We start from the raw sequence: 15,596 nt of genomic DNA, 5'->3' as shown, positions 1-15,596 counted from the left end.
AAGGTTTCTCCTGTTTCCTCAGGGTCTCTCCTTCCCTCCCGGGCCTGGCTAGATATACATCTTCCCAGCTGCCTCTTCCTGTATGAGGATTCCCTGTTGTCTAGGGGTTAAATTGGACCAGACCCGATCTCTGTATCCAGTCTTTTAAGGTATTCTGGGGTTTTCTTGTGTATTTCCTGTCACATCCACTTATCTACAAAAGGTTTTATTGGAGGTAATTTTCAAAAAGTTACATGGGTGTTGTGTGTGTAAAATTAGCAAATAAGCAGATAAGTACCATGTATGTATATTTTATAAACCTCAAGAATACTTGTGTACTTGCAGTGTCATGCATAAATGTGAACAGGTGGTTTAGGGACATTCTGGGAAGAGGTTCTGAAGTACAGGCACAAGTTTCTATTTTGTAAGTTGTATATGTGCATAACTAACTTACTAGTCTGTACTCTTTTATACCTAATTGACTCATGCAATTGAAATTAAATTTGTCTTTTATTTAATACATAGCTCTGTATTAAAGTCTGTAATTTACAATGTAACATAATGTAATATACCTTCAGATAATGTTATATAATGCTCTACTACTGTACCGTATTATAATGTGACAGTAATGTAATATAGTTGCTTTCTTTCCTTCTCTCTTAACGTTAACTCTATCCCTCTCTAAACTCTGCTTCTCTTTTTCGACATCCCGTTCCTTGGAATTTACCTTGTTAGATGTAACTATTATTTTCCTCCTACTGATGTTAATTGTTACCCCTGTTATAATGTAAACCGATGTGATATCCATTTGAACGTCGGTATATAAAAGTTTTAAATAAATAAATAAATAAATAAATCTGCAGCTTTTGAGTGGAAAGTCTGGGTGAACTGGAGGGCGTTCAGGGTGACATGCTGGTGGATCTAGATGAACTGTGAAGATCTGGGTAAATTGAAGTATCATAGAACTGCTGATTCCAAGTCCAGTCACAAGTATTTCCAGAAGCAGACTATGCACTAGGAATGTGCATTTGTTTAAAACAAAACTGCAAAACGCAACGAATAAAGTTAATTTGTTTCATTCGATTGTTTTGTTTTTAAAAAAGTCATCAGGCCTAAGTCTAGGCCTGAAACTGGGGCCTCACCTAGAACATAGGCCGTGGCCCAAAGCAGGGGCCGCAGCCTAAGCCCTAGGTGAGGCCCCGGCTTTGGGTCTAGCCCGAGGCACCAGCGTCGCGCTTGGGCCTAAGCCAAGGCCCAAAGCAGAGATCACAGCCTAGGCCAGAGCATGACACTGGGGTCTTGGCAGAGGCACAAGCTGATGCTGGGGCTTTGGCCAAGACCCATCCAAAAAAATTAAAACTTATCTGATCCACTGGGTATCCATCGGGGCCTGACACCAGGGCCTTGGCTCGGAACCAGGTCCGATGCCGTGACCTGAAGCAGAGGCCAGTTCCCAATGCCAGAACCTCGGCCTAGCTGGGGCCTAGACCCAGGCCCAACATTGCGACCCAAGCCAGAGGCCAGGTCCAAATATCAGGGCCTCGGCCCAAGCCCAGGCTCAATGCCACAACCCAACCCAGATGCCGAGTCCCGACACTGCGGCCTCTGTCCAGGGGCAGACTCAGGCCTTGGTGTCCAGGCCTGGAGCTCCTACAACATCCTCTTTCTTCTTTGGCTCTTGAACACCAATGACGGCGGCCGCTGGGGGATGCACCAGAGTTAATTAACTCTGGTGTATTCACCCCAGCGGACGGCGCCATTTTGATGTATGGCATCTGTCCGGCACTGTAAGGCATTGCTATACATCAAAAACTTGCCGTCCGCTGGGGTGAATACGCCAGAATTTATTAACTCCAGTGCATCTTGGCGTTCAAGAATCGAAGAAGGAAGAGGACGTCGGAGGAGCTCCAGACCTGGACTCTGAGACCTGGGCCTGACCCAGGGCTGAGACCCAGGCATCAGGACCTGGCCTCTGGGTCGGGTCATGGCATTGGGCCAGGGTCCGGCTTAAAGCCAAGGCTGCGGCGATCTACCACGGTCTCAGCCTTTGCAAGTCTGAGGCTTCGGCCTATTCACCGCCAATGGATCCCCACCGGACTGGGTAAGTGGGGGCCGGGGGTATCCTGGCCCTGGCATTTTTCTGAGGGGTTGGGAGGGAGGCCTTTTTTTTCACTTTTTGGCTGTTTTGTTTCTTTTTATTTTTAAATTACTTGATTCATTTTTTTTTCACATGAATTAAACGAATCAAGCAATCCATGAAATAAATTTGTGAGGAAAAAAAACTCCCAAAAACGTACCAAATAACAAAAATGAAAGATTTTCCCCTGCATATCCCTAGTATGCACTCGCTTTATAAAATACCTGACTCTGTGTTTAATTCTCGGTTATTATACGTGGATTGTTAGAATTATTATGCATATAAAATATATGTGCATAATTTTATAAAATGGTTAGAAAAAGCATATGTGTTCCTGCATTTGAAATATGTGACAGTAATTTAAAATGGCGTATGTGCACCAATACACGCGCATATCGGTGTACAAGTGAAGGTTCGCTGGGATTTTAAATCATGCCCACAAATGTTTTAAAATTCACCAATCTCATGTAATGTATGCTCCTGGTTTAAAGATGTTACTCAAGCAAAACTAGCATGTGTGTTTTCCATAGGACTTTGTCAGCTTTTATATGCATATGTAAGCGGATTTTAAAACATGCTCACTTGAGGCACATTCCCAGTTTTCCAGTTAGTCCACCAGTTTGTACAGTTAATATTTAAGTCTTTCAGACCCCTCCTGTTCTTCATTCTCCATGCCACCCAGTTTACCCGGACCCCTCACTCTGCTTATAAGCCCTAAAACCTGAGATCTACAGACTTGAGCCTCATCAGGAGCAGCAGTAAAAGTACATGAATATCTAGCCTACGCATGCTATGGTTTTTGGTTTTAAAATATGGTGGTACACACATAAGTGTTGGCCCTGCCCCAGAATGCTCATGCCCCACCCATTTTCTGTCATCTTATTTATTGTGCAAACAGGGTACATACGTGTATAATTTGCGGCTTTTTAAAATCCGCATTACTCGCACGTGATCCAACATGATCCATGTTTCGCTCAATGAATAGCTGCTTCAAGGGAACTTTCATAAGATTTTACATTAAAGTGATTGTGTATGTGTTGAGTTTGTGAACCCTTGGTCCGGGGTGGAGTTGTTGGAACCTGCAGGGAGGAGCCCTGCAGGTCCTCACCATCAGCAGATGAAACCGGATGAGGGAGAGGCCCAACTGGAGCTTCGCCTTTACCACCCACATTCTCCTCGGGTTAAGCCTTTGAGTGCCAGATTCGGCAGCTCTTAGGTGGGGGTCTCAGCTGATGGTGGAGATATCCATTGAGGTCGTAGGGTCAGAAAGGATGTAGGACAGCTGAATCCAGTATCAGGCATAAGTCAATGGCAGGCAGAGGTCAGGAGTATCCAGGAACAGACAGTGGTTAGTGGCAAGCAGCATGCAAGAAAATCTAAAAGTCAAGCCAAGGTCAATACCAGGTATCCATCTGAAGGAAAAGAGGGATGCATAGGCAGAGTAGGAGGATGAGGAAAAGAATAGGGAGCTAACCAGGAGACAAAGAACTGAAGACCCAGACCTGAAGAATGAAGACACTAGAATGGAAGAACGAAGGCCTTTTGTAGGCCTGAGGGGATGATGTCATCAGGAGGTGCCTCCAGTTTTTTCCTGCCATGGGCCCTTTAATTAGATGATGTCAGGCGCTCATGTGCCCTAGGAGGAGCGGGGCCACAAAGTGTCGGTGGCATCCTGCCGTGGGAGCTTTTGGCAGCGTCTTGCTGTGCTGATGTGCAGCGGCATACCACGAAGATGCTGAGGGATCAGACCATGCTAAGAACTGGCAAGCAAGGCTGTGCTGAAAGGTAAAGTGCAGCAGTCCATGGGAGAAGCCCATGGACTGCCAAACACAACAGTACCCCCCTCTTAAGCCCCTCCCTGTGGCGTTGGGTTTCTCAGGATACCGCTGATGGCATTCTCTCAGGTGATTGAAATTGAGAATGTTAGAAGCTGGCTCCCAATAATTTTCTTCCAGGCTGTAATCTTTCCAGGAAAGGAGGTATTCAATTTTTTTGCCCTTACAGTGCGAGTCCAAGCCCTCTTCTACTTCGAAGATGGTGTCCCCATAGCTGGCCACTTCTTGTGGTTTAGCAGTGCCTTGGAGGGCCATGAGAGTAACACCAGCTTGAGGAGCAACACATGAAATATGTTATATATTCTTAGTGCAGCTGGCATCTTTACTTGATATGTGACGGGCTCCAGTCATCAGAGTACAGAGAAGGGTTCAATGTAACAAAAAGCCAGGTGCATGGAAGGGCTGGTCTTCTGTGGACATCCGCAGACCTCTTGGCCCTGTCTGCGACTTTCTGGATTAGAAGATTGCTCCATGGCCATTAGTTTTGCAATTCCTGGGCAAACAGTAGGGCTGCTGGAGAGGACACTGTCACAGGTATTGGCAGCAGAGGCAATGGTTGTTTCCCGTAAACAAGTTGAAAGGAAGAGGACCCAGTGGTTGCGTTAACATGGTTATTGTGAGCAAATACAGCCCCTGGTATGAGAGTGGCCCAATTGTCCTGGTGCTTGTTGATGTACAAGTGAAAGAAGGTCTTGAGATTCCAGTTGGTATGCTCTGCTTGTCCATTTCCTTGGTGATGACAGGTGGTAGTGAAATCTACTGTGATGCCAAATTTCTTACAGAAGAAGCACAAGTATTTTGCAGTAAATTATACTCCTCTGTCCAACAATATGTGCTTTGGCAAGTCATGCAGGCGAAAGAGATGAAGAGTGAAGAGGCATGCCAATTCTGGTGTGGATGGGAGGTCCGTTATTGGAATGATGTGTGCCATTTTTGAGAAATGATCTATGACCACGCAGATCATGGTGGTATCATCTGAGAGGGGAAGGCATGATAATATCCATAGACAGGTGGGGTCCAGGGTTCCCTGGGGGCTGGAAATGGCTGTGACAGTTCCCAGTTTTGGCCATGCAGCGTAGGCCTTTACGTCTTCCTTCATTTGGGGCCGCAAGTAGTATCACTGAAGCAACTCAAGGGTTCGAGCCCATCCAAGGTGACCAGCAACATGGGAGTCACTGGCTCATTTCAACACTTTCTAGAAGGTACGACTGTGTTTCCTAGAGCGATGATCACTGAGACAGCCAGAAGTATCTTAGCAAGGTGATGATATGCTTGGGAGGTTCTGGAGTATCCTCTGTCTGGAAGAAGCGTGAGCGAGCATCTGCCTGTTGGTTCTTGAATGTGAGGCGATACCACAATTTGAAGTTGAAACGTATGAAGAACAAGGACAAGCGGGCCTGCCTTGCATTTAGTTGCTGAGCTTGATGAAGATGTTCGAGGTTTTTGTGATCCATATATATTGTGATATGGTGTTGAGCTCCTTCGAGCAAATGATGCCACTCTTCAAGAGCTAATTTAACAGCCAAGAGCTCTCGATCTCTGATGCAATAGTTTACTCCTGGGGGAATTCTGCGCAAAAAAATTTTAAATTCTGCACACAAAAACTTTAAATTCTGCAAACTTTATATTGGTCAAAATACAATTTACTTGGCATCTTTAAGTAATTACATTTTAAATTAATACAGAAGAAAGTTATTACTTAGAGATGCAGAATTTTAAATATTTTGAGCAGAATTTCCCTAGAAATTCACTGTAAGAGTGTGCCTTCCACTTGCTCTCCCTACTCCCCTGGCCACTTTGCCCTTTCAGGCCCTAACTCCTCCACCTGCCAGTATCTCTCCCCTCCACCTCTAGGCTCAACCCCTTCCACTCTGCCAGTCCCAGAATTTGACTCCGTTCTCAGTACTGCCGCTCACACAGGCTCCCTCTGTCCTTCCTTCTCTCACCCATATGCTCCCTCTTTCTAGTACACATACTCACACTCTCAAACAGGCACCCTCACTCTGTCGCACAGACACATCCCCTCATACAGGGTCCCTCTGTCTTGCATACACACCCACACAAGCTCCCTTTCTCTCTCTCACACATACATCCTCACACAAGCTACCTATGTCTCTTTCTCATGCACCCCTTCACACAGGCTCTATCTCTGATCTCACACATACACAATCATTTCACACAAGCTAGCACCCTCATATACACATGATCCCTTTTTCATTCACATGAGCTCCCAATCTCTCGCACACATACACACTCCTTTACAATCTCCTCATATAGGATCCCTCTTTCTGGCACCCACACTCAAGCATCCCCCCACCCTCACTTTCTCACTCCCCTGCTCTCTCTCTCACCCTCCCCTCTCTCACACCCCTCTCCCTTCTCTCTCACCCTCCCCTCCCCTCTCTCACACTCCCTCCCCTCCCCCACATCCCCTCCCCTCTCTTCTCTCACACTCCCTCCTTTCCCCTCTCTCACAGCCCCCTTCTTTCCCCTCTCCTCTCTCATACACCCTCCTTTCCCCTCTCCTCTCTCACATACCCTCTCCTTTCTCACACCCCTCTCCCTTTCCTCTCACACACACACACATTCACTCTCACAGGGGCCTTCATCTTCCCCGTGAGTGGAGCACACTCCACTCGCGGCGCACGGGGGCCTTCATCTTTGCCACAAGTAAAGCACACTCCGTTCACGGTGCACCAGGGCCTTCATCTTCGCCACGAGCGGAGCGTGTCCCATGGCACACAGGGACTTTTATCTTCGCCGAGAACAGCATGCCGGGCCCTTCATCTTCGCGTGCTCCATTCACGGCATGCCGGGGTCTCCTGCGCAGGGGGGACTTTCCCCCCTGTTCAGGAAGGGGAATTCTGCACAAATTCTGCGCTCCACAGTAGCGCAGAATTCTCCCAGGACTAGTAGTTGTGCTCCGCAGGTAAGAACTTCTTTGAAAAGAAAGAACAGGGATGATATACCCTTTCTAGAGAATGTTGACTTAAAACTGCCTCTATGCCTAGTGAAAAGACCTCAACTTCCACGATGAAGGGTCACGTGGGGTCTGGGTGTCACAGACAGGGTCCTTCCAAAAAAGGCATTCTTCAGTTTTTGAAATGCCTCTATGGCTTTAGAGGGCCAGTCCTTGGTGTTGGCATGCTTATGGGTAGGAGCAGTGAGAGGGGCTGCCACAGAGGAGTAGTTTGGGATAAACTGATTATAATAATTAGCAAATCTCAAGAATCTCTACAGAGCTCAAAGTCCCACTGGATGGAGCCAGTCCCTAATGGCCTTTATTTTATCTAGATCCATGTGGAATCCGTTACACAAGACAATGTACCCCAGGAAGGGAAGTTCTTCTAGTTTGAAAAGGCACTTTTCCTGCTTGGTGAATAAATTGTTCTTTCACAAGCATTGCAGGACTCTGCGAACGTCTCGACAGTGGGTGTTGAAGTTTTGAGAAAAGATCAATATGTCATCTAGATATGCAATTACACAAGTAAAAGTAGGTTGCAAACAATTTCATTGACCATGTTTTGGAAAACCGCTGGTGCTTTGCAAAGCCCAAGGGGCATAACTAGATGCTCGTAGTGACCGTCACAAGTATTAAAATCTGATTTCCACTCATCACCAGCCTTGATTTGGACGAGGTTGTATGCCCCCCTGAGATCCGGTTTGGTGAAAGTCTTCACACCTTATAGGTGGTTGAAGAGCTCAGATATTAAAAATAAAGAATAGCGATCTTTTCGTGATAGTGTTCAAGCTGCAGCAATCAGTGCAAGGCTTTGAGGGAGCTATCCTTCACAATGAAGAAAAATGTGGCTCCAACCAGGGAGGAAGAATGGTGAATGAAGTCACATTCCAAGTTTTCCCGGATGTACTCAGACATGCTCAAGTCTTGGGAAGCGACAAGGGATAGACTTTTCCCTGTGGGGGCTTGGTATCTGGGAGGCACTCAATCCCACAGTCATATGAGTGATGAGGAGGCAGGGTTTCACCCTTTCCTTTCGAAAAGACATCTTTGAAGTCCACATACTGTGGAGAAAAGCTTGGAAGGATCATAGCTATGGTCAGGCAAAGAGGAAGCTCCACGTTCTCCAGACAAGAGCCCCTACAGAATTGACCCCACCTGGTGAGTTGTAGGTTAGTCCAATCAAATTGGGGATGATGCTGTTGGAACCAGGATAATCCTAGGAGAATGGAATGGATGGCCCTGGTGATCATGTGTGAGCTCAGTCTTTCCTGGTTGAGCAGGCCTATGCCTAAGGTCAGTGATGTGGTAATCAAGGTGATCTAGCCAGGGAGAGGGTATCCATGGATGGAAGTCCACAAATGCCTGTGTAGAGAAGCTGATGTAACCCAACTCCAGTGTTACTGGTAGTAGTAGTAGTTGGGGAGCTGGAACAGTAAGGCCTAGGGTCACCTCCCCACTGGACCCTAGATACTGGAGTTTCCTGATTTCAGAGGGTATTGGGCCAGCAGATGTCCCGGTCAGTGTAATATATATGCAGGCCCTGCTGTTTACAGGGGAGCCTCTCCTCGGGAACCAGACAGTTGTGACCCACATGCATGGGCTTGTCAGGAGAGGTAGAGGTTGAGGGAACAGGGGCCGAGGCAAGAGTGATTGCGGCAACCCAGGTGCCAGGGTAATGGTCCTTCAAGGAGGGCGGACGTCTCATGCCCTCTGTTGGAGTCAGAGGTCAAGCTTCCCTGTAAGCGCAATGTGTCCTCCTAAGGAGGTTGGGAGGTCCCAAGCAGCGTTCATCCTTAATTCTAGAAGAGACACTCTCACGAAAGATGATGATGAGACAGTTCTCCTGCCAGTTGAGCTCTGTTGCCAGAGTGTTAAATTCAATGGCATACTCAGCCAGAGTTGTGGAGCCTTGGTGGAGGTGTTGTAAATCAGAATCCATGGTAACGGTGTGGCAAGGCTCTTCAAAGACTGTTCGAAATGAAATACCTCAATGAATTGCTGGAGCTTATACAACAAAGGGTCCAAACACTCCCATAGGGGGGATGCTCATGCCAGTGCTGTCCTGGCCAATAAAGAAAGAATGTATGTTGTTTTTATTAGGTCATCCAAGAATAGTTGGAGTGGAGGAGTAGCCTAGTGGTTAGAGCAACAGGCTACAAACCAGAAGACCAGCATTCAAGTCCTACTGTTGTTCCTTGGGCAAGTCACTTTACCCTTCATTGCCTGGCATCACTTGGAGTCTCCAGCAGACCACTGCAGAGTCACTAGCGGGGGTATAGGATGACTGGGGACAATGGGAGGTAGCATCTAGTCATGTGAACATATGGTCCATGGAGGCCACCAGGATTTCTAGGATCTTTTGCTGGTCCTGCAGCTTAACTTATGTGGCTAACTCTGGTTGTGCCACTGACCTGTCTTAAAGTTAATGCGCCGCATGACATTTTTTAATATGGACATGGCTTTTCTTGAATTCTTATCTTCCTGATAGATTGCTCATTTTAAACCTCAGTCCAATGGATTTCAATGGATTTTCGTCTCAATATCACCAATCAACTTTTAAATGAGATCGACTTATACACGAGTATATACGGTACCTAGTTTTCTCCCATGATTTAAACACTCCCAGGAATGTGTACTTTTACAAGGATAAGAGTAGGATGATTGTAAAGTGTGCACATACTTTATTATCAGCTAAGCAGGAGGTAAATGTTGAGTTAACCTGCTCTTCCTGTATAATTCCCAAGTCACATGGCTACAATCCAACTTTTGAAAGTTGGCCCTCCCCATGTTACTGAGGTCAGTCAGTTGTATTGGTATTCCACCATTCAGATGAAAAGAGAAAATATTGATTTACAACTGTTGAAAAGTGGAGACTTCTATAGCTGCTAGCATGCCCACCCCACCCAGCTGCATTAATTGGCTGCCCATAAATTGCTTTCCCTCAGTATTGACTACATTACCTACAGGCCTGCAAGTACTACAGAGACTATGAAAATGCCCGCTCTTAAGTATCTATAATCATATGACCAATTGAAAGAACCCTGCTTTGAAATATGTATTTTTCTTCAAAATATAAAAAGAGTAGTGTGCAAAGACTGAAGAAAACGCCACAACTGTATTAGGAAACTCAGTTTCTCAAAAGGGTATTCTGACTACCAGCTTTCAGAAATAAGATTTAATCATGCCCAGTCTAAGAACTTGAGACTTATGCATTCCCTCGCTTGCATACATTTTGGCATTCATGCTTTTATCAAGGGGAATATATTACTTACTTCTTCTTCTTTTTTTCTATATAACACAGCTTGCAGTGCCACCATTAATCTAATGCTCATATAAACTGCCATAAATCCAATATTGAAGAAGACAGAAGCAACAGATGCCAGTTATCCCTGTTTTTATGCCTTAGGCTGCACCACATCTACTCACAATAGCACATTTCATATATTGCTGAATTATTGTCAACTTTAAAATACTCATAAAATTGTAATTCTTGGTTCCAGAAATGTGTCAAGAATCCCTTCATGTTTTATGATTTAAAAGATAATTTATGTTTTATTTTGCTTTAAGCCAATAAGGCATAATAAAGCATTATACACATCAACTAAAGAGAATGAACAGTGCTTATTGTTTTGTGGTGTTGAAAACATATTTGTGATCCAAGATTGCAATTCATCCTGCTTTGAACTTGCTGAGCAGTAGTGAGTGGTTTTATGGACTCTACCAAGGTATTTTGTATGGATATTTGGTTACTAGCTTTTTCCCCCATTATAACCTATGGAGCATATGTTAATTAAATAAAGTTGTGATTGAAGTGTAGGCAAGCATTTTTGGCTTCTTACTCTTAAGTTACACTAATACTGCTCAAAGAGCATGCTCAATGCCTTCCCTCCACCCTTTTTCGAAAGAAGACCAGTATAATCTGAGTGACTTTGTATGTCTGAAAAGAATATTGAGTCTTGCCTCTGCACAGGGTTATCATGGTGGTAATGTGCATTATCGTGGCCAGCTATAGTAATAGCCATCCAAATCAGGGCATTCACCCCTATGTACTGAAATGTGATCAATAATGCAATATTTCCTGCAGGATAATTAGTGGAAAAAAAATCTCACTGGCTGCAGGGTAGCATTAAGTTCTGATTGTAGCAAATATAAAAGGCCACATGCCACAGGAAAGGAATAAGACAGACAAAGATAGGAAGGAGAGAGACAAAAAGAGGGGGAAGAGAGCTGCTTTTGGTGGAATTCTCCCACACTGAGAGTCTCCTGCTGTCCTGGATAAAAGAGGGAAATTTGTAGCAGATCAGGAGACTTGGGGGACACAAACAGCCTGATACAGCACAGGCTAAGCACCAAGGCCATCATTACTTTGGTGTGAAAGTTGCAACCACGCTGGGCCCCATGAGTGGAGGGTGGGGTGACCAGGTGCCTTGCTTATCAAAAATAAATTCTATCTCTTGCTTAAAGAAGAAAAGGAGACCCAATTGTCCTGTTTTTCAATCTGGTATGATATACATGGGTAGATCTAGGATTTTAAAAAGGAGGGTGCAGATGATGTGGTATATTATGAGGGTGCAGATGATGTGGTATATTATTTATTTTATTTATTTATTTATAGTTTTTTTATACCGATTTTCCTGCATAAAATGCATATCAAACCGGTTTACAATGAAACAGAATAAGCAGGAAGTAAAATTCCTTACTCTAATTATCATGCCCCTACTCCTTCCCCTTCTTACTTCTATGTTACCTTCTGCTCTTTCTTTCCTCTCTCATTCTTTCTACTATTCTTTACAATTTAATCTCTATTTCTCTCCCACAGGTTAATTTATTTATTGATTTATTCCATTTTTATATTCTACCATATCTCCATATTCAAGGCAGCTTATACCTTTCTATACATAATTGAATTAACATAAAACAATACAATGAAACAAAATAGCATTACATATCACAAATAAAATCATGATTAAAAACAAACATAAAACTTATGAATATATTTATTTGTTCACTGGTTTTATATACCATCATTCAGTATTCTATCACAAAGTTTTACATAATCATAAAATAACAGAACAATTAATTACATACAATAATAGCATAAATAACAGATAAAATAGTAAAAAATAATAAAGATGATAAAAGGTTAAAAAAATTAACATATTAAATTAAAATAGATCCAAAAAATTAAATAAAGAAAATAAAATAAATGCCTCAGAGTCTAAGCTATATCTTTAATAATCTGCTTCCTGAGATGCCTTCTTAAAACAGCCACATTTTTAATGCTTATTAATTATAATCGTTAATCTGTTTCCTGAAATGCTTTGTTAAAGAGCCATGACTTTAGATCTTTCTTAAAGGTTTTTAAATCATTTTGTAAATGCAATTGTGCTACTACGATGCTCCATAACTTGGGTCCTGCTATTGATCTGACCTCGCTTAAATGAGCAGTGTGAATTGAAGGAACAGTCAGTAACCCTTTGTTTAAGGACCTTAAGTTGCATTGAGGAGTGTGAAGGTATATTGCCACATTTAGCCACTCTGTTTGCTCTCCATTTATAACTTTGTGCAACAAACAGAGTACTTTATAATCAATGCAATATTTAATGGGTAACCAGCGTAGAGATATTAAAATGGGGGTTCAATGGTCGAACTTTCTCACTCCTGTCATATATAGCATCATCACTGCATCCACCACTTAAAAAAACTGGAAGCCTGCATATACTTTAGAGAATAAAAAAATCTTCACTTTCTTCCTGAACCTTAGATAATTAGCCTATTGATGCACAGATAAAAGCAAAATATTCCATAGTGCTGGAGCAGCTAAGGAAAAAGCATGATGGGTAGTTGTTTGTAATTGAGAACAGTTGGCCAGCGGGATCATAAGCTAATTTTGACCTAAAGAATGCAAATTGTGTGTTGGTGCATATAATTTGAGTTTATCTGTAAGACGATGGTCAATCAAAAACAAAGCCCATTGTCAAAACTTTAAACTGGATTCTCACATTTATTGGTAGCAAGTGTAACTCTTTTCTTTATAAGAGGTCAGACTGATCCCCCAAAGATTACACAATGGCAGCATTCTATACCAACTCCAATATTTTATGTTTAATTTTTATTTCAAAGTTGCAATAAAATACAAACAGCAAAAATCATAACTAACATATATCTGTAAACCCAGAAAACTCTAATAGCTGAACACAATTTTTAGTATAATAATAGGAAGCTATAATATTTGTTATGCTCAAGCTTGTGAACCCTTGGGCCGCCGGGAGGATGGAATACCTTGGGATGATGGTCCGTAGGTTCTCCCGTCATGTGGCGAGGCAGGAACAGAAGACGTGACCAGCTGACCCTCGGCACAGGAGACAGAGGCGACTGTGAAGGCAGATGAAGAGTCGTGAGGTGAAGAAAGGAAGTGAGTCTTCGCCACTGGAAGTCCGCGGTCCCCCCAGAAGGAGCCCGTAGGGACCCGGACCGCTGGGACTTAGGTGGACCTTTGAAAGGTCAAGTAGTTCGGTGCAAGGGCTGACTGAAGCTTCACCACTGGAAGCCCATGGTCCCCCCGGGAGGAGCCAGTAGGGACCCGGGCCGCTGGGACTTAGGCGGGCCCTTGGAGACGATGGTCAAGAAGGAGTCCGAGGTCAAGTGCCAGAGGGTCGTCGCTTACCAGTCCGAGGTCACACACCGAGGGATCACCACTTGCCAGTCCGAAGTCACACACCAGAGAGTCACCGCTTGCCAATCCGAAGTCAATACCAGGAATCACTGCTAGCCGATCCGAAGTCAGGAACCAAGAACTCCAAGACAAGACAGGAACGAGGATCCAAAGCACAGGAAGACTCACCGAAGCAAGCAGACCTGACAAACGAAGGATGTTGCCAAGTCAAGGAATGAGCAGAGGAAGCCGCCCTTTATACTTCCCCTGCTCTGGCTGATAGAGAACAGCTGAAGCCAGTTAAAGGGATCAGGTCCCTTTAAATGTGTCGAGGAGGCGCGGCTTCGTGCTTAAAGATGGCAGCGGCCATATTTGATTTCCTCCGCAGAGGAAATTGCTGCTGGACGCCGCGAGGGGGGGAGCAAGGACGGCTCCCCCTGCAGCAAGCAGCCCAGGGACCCATGCCGGAGCAACGGGCCTCGAGTCAGGGCCTTCCCCCGGGACTCCTGCAGTGGTTTGCCATCACGGGCAAGGTAGGGGACCGCGGTCGTGGCCTATCACAGCTGTGGAACACAACAATATTCCCCAGTTCCAAAAGAGGTCAACGGTATATCTCCCCTTTACAATGGAATCCATAATCGTCTTCCGGTTAGGAAGCACCCATGCATTTGTTCCTGATGCACAGTGCTTCCACTTTACAGGGTGAAACCTCTTCTGCTGTCAGGGAATAAATAAATTCAGCTTCCTCTTCCTCTTTTCCCCCACCCTACCCCTACCCTACCATCAAAATGGCGCCGATAACCTTTGCCCATACTATGTCACAGGGGCTACCGGCGCCATTGGTCAGCCCCTGTCACATAGTAGGAGCACAAGATGGCGCCGATGGCCATGTGACAGGGGCTGACCAATGGCACCGGTAGCCCCTGTGACATAGTAGGTCAGAGGCTATTGGCGCCATTTTGAGCGAGGCAGGCACGCCGGGCATGGAGGGATAAATCGGTCGCGGGACCCCACTGGACCGCCAGGGATTTTGGTAAGTCTTGGGGAGGGATCAGGATGGTGGGGGGGGGGTTGTATTTAATGTTTTATAGTAAGTTTTAATGCTTGGGGGGGGTTGTATTTAATGTTTTATAGTAAGTTTTAATGCTTGGGGTGGGTTTTTTTTAGCTTCGTTTTCCCGCGTCGTTTTTTGGGCCAATTTCGGTTTTCCCCGTTTAGTTTTTAAAAAAAAAACTAACCGAGGAAAACCAAATTTTACCCCGAAGCATCCGACTCAAAAAATGACCCGGTAGTAAAAAACGAAGCTCATCTCTAGTATATATACCTTGCAAGAGTGACATCAGAATCGGGCGCTGCCCGAGGTGTTCCCGCACTTGGGTCTTTAAATACAGCTGAGCTCCACGTGAGCACGCTAGGGGGGGTTGGACCGACGCCGAGCCCCAGCATGAGGAGAGCTGCGATGCTGAAAGCCGTGAGGGAGCCGGGGATGCCCATGGAGGATGCGGTCGGACAGGGCAGGAACTCGAGGTAGCGCTGGTGGAGGGTTGCGCCAGGTGAGGGAGCTGGTTGCGGAGCCAACGCGGCCGGGAAGCGCAACACCTAGTTTGCGAGATGTAGGCTCTATGCAAAATTTGAACTGTCCTTCCCTGAGTACCACAAATTGAGTAAGGTCACCAATTCTGGAAAAGGAGTGCTTCAAAGAATACAAGGTTAGCGGCACCCTGGAGCCCTTATGTCATTTATCAATAAACTGTTGGTAATGAGTAGGGGAATCAAGCATCCGGTGCACCCAAGCTTTATGAAGCCCAGTGGCAGAGAGTCATTCTCTCTCCTCTATTTGAAATGTCATCCACTTTAGAGGTGGATTGCATACTTAAACTCTGCCTACACAATAATTGGGCAACATAATGGCTAATCTGTAGATAGTTTTAATGTAAACCGAAATGATATGTAACTTTGCTACATGAATTGCGGTATATAAAAATGTTAAATAAATAATAAATAAATATGAAAAAAGGTCCTTGCTGG

This window comes from Rhinatrema bivittatum, chromosome 2 (assembly GCF_901001135.1).
Source record: "Rhinatrema bivittatum chromosome 2, aRhiBiv1.1, whole genome shotgun sequence".
Lineage (NCBI taxonomy): Eukaryota > Metazoa > Chordata > Amphibia > Gymnophiona > Rhinatrematidae > Rhinatrema > Rhinatrema bivittatum.
The sequence above is the reverse complement of the archived record's forward strand: the minus strand, read 5'-3'. Positions refer to the sequence as shown.